Genomic DNA, 2,284 nt, shown 5'->3' on the forward strand with positions numbered 1-2,284 from the left:
TATAGTGTAAATGTCTGTGTAGATCGCACACTGTAGTGTAAATATCTGTGTAGACCGCACACTATAGTGTAAATATCTGTGTAGATCGCACACTATAGTGTAAATATCTGTGTAGACCGCACACTATAGTGTAAATATCTGTGTAGATCGCACACTATAGTGTAAATATCTGTGTAGTCCGCACGCTATAGTGTAAATATTCGTGTAGACCGCACACTATAGTGTAAATATCTGTGTAGACCGCACACTATACTGTAAATATCTTTGCAGACCGCACACTATAGTGTAAATATCTGTGTAGACCGCACACTATAGTGTAAATATATTTGTAGACCGCACGCCATAGTGTAAATATCTTTGTAGACCGCTATAGTAACACCTGGCTGGAGATATTATTTACTCAATTTTGGCTCCGTGCTGGTACCTAGGGATTGTAGTTTGAGTAAATAATGTCTACAGTATTTCCAATCTTGTTTCCTTACTTTTTTTACGATCCCTATTTACACGTTTTTAAATTACCAATTTTGTACTTATCTTCTTCATAAATTTTTCACTTAATATTATATATGCTTCCATATAAACCTTAAAAAATTAAAATATAGAGGGAGAAAAAACATATTGTCTCCCCCTGTATCATAAATGGTATGGTCTATAACGAAATGACGCAGTACAACTACAAGGCACTTGAAGTGCACGAAACATGTGACTTCAGTGGATGGGCTGGGGCGAAGGTACCTCGAAAAATGGTAGTAAATTTTTCTTTTTTTGACAAAGAGATTATAGAACTAGAAATCAAGCGGAAAGCGTGTATTCAACAATCTTGAAAAGAACACGCAAAAATTAGTAACTTGTTTGAGCGTGGGTGTATTTTATTCCAGCTCGTTGTAATACTACTAATAGTAATACTAGTGTCATAGTGATAAAACATGAGGCAAGAGATAATTCTTTATAGTTTCCCTGTTTTAATATATGGAATATTGGGATTAATTTTATTCAAAGGTTGGTATAATATTTTCTTTGCCATCCTTGTTTTGGCGGTATTGTTTAAACTGTATTTAAAGTTCTCGACCGGTGTATGTACGAGCAAGGCTGATCTTACTGGGAAGACAGCCATTGTTACTGGAGCTAACACTGGTATTGGAAAAGAAACGGCTCGAGATCTGGCGAAGCGAAATGCTCGGGTGATTCTCGCCTGCAGGAATATAGAACGAGGAAAACTGGCAGCTGATGACATTATTCGTTCGACTGGAAACAAACAAGTTATCGTAAGGAAACTTGACCTGAGTTCTTTAACATCGGTAAGACAGTTTGTGGAAAATTTCAAAAATGAAGAGTCTCGTCTTGATATATTAGTTAATAACGCTGGAATGATTGCAAAGGGTAGACGCAAAGTAATAGTCGAAGGATTAGAAGAACAGTTTGCCTCAAACCATTTCGGCCATTTTTTTCTCACAAACTTATTGTTGGAGATTTTGAAGGAAAGTGCCCCATCTAGGATTGTTGTTGTATCGTCTGAAGCTTATCGTTGGGGTAAGATAGAATTTGATAACTTAAACATGGAAAAACGTGTAGATAGCCCTTTCGTGGTTTACAGTAACACTAAACTAGCAAACGTTCTCTTCACCAAGGAACTGAGCCGCCGTCTACAAGGAACTGGTGTCACAGTGAACTGTTTACACCCAGGTGCTGTTAAAACTGAAATAGCAAGAAATGTGGAACGATGGTTGATTTTTCTTCTGGTACCATTTCTCTCATTCTTCTATAAGGACAGCATAGAAGGTGCGCAAACTTCAATCCATGTGGCAGTATCGGAACATTTGACAAATGTTAGTGGGAAGTATTTCGTAGATTGTCAAGAGAAACCCATACTACCCAAAGCCGAAGATGAAGGGTTGGCCAAGAAATTTTGGGAAGTTAGTGAAGCTTTGACAAAGCTTTCATAGAGTAGAAAGTTGGAGGTTTTTTTTACTAAGTTCTTTTTTATTATCAATAAAAGAGTATTGTATTCGGTAATAAAATTCGTATTGCATTTTTTAAATAAATATTTTTCAGTGTTTACTTTGATAACAGATTTTAAAGTGTTCATAAACGGTAAAACACGAAACTTCTGACTACAATTTAAAAGTGTCACCCTTTCCGAGCGTAACCAGACGTTCAAGATATCTCGGGTCAGTTATCGGGTAATACCAACAAATGTCTCTGCGAGAAATGTTCCCCAAAGTGCCCCTATTCGAAACTAAAATTGACTCAAAATATCTAAATTTTCGTTTCTTATTATTATTAT

The 2,284-nt window shown here is 36.4% G+C and overlaps 1 pseudogene; it reads left to right on the forward strand.

Annotated features, from left to right (window-relative positions):
* Nucleotides 1-662: 662 nt before the first annotated feature.
* On the forward strand, nt 663-2,041 carry LOC106473729 (annotated as a pseudogene).
* Nucleotides 2,042-2,284: the final 243 nt, after the last annotated feature.

The sequence above is a fragment of the Limulus polyphemus genome, unplaced genomic scaffold (genome assembly GCF_000517525.1).
Source record: "Limulus polyphemus unplaced genomic scaffold, Limulus_polyphemus-2.1.2 Scaffold6447, whole genome shotgun sequence".
Classification (NCBI taxonomy): Eukaryota; Metazoa; Arthropoda; class Merostomata; order Xiphosura; family Limulidae; genus Limulus; species Limulus polyphemus.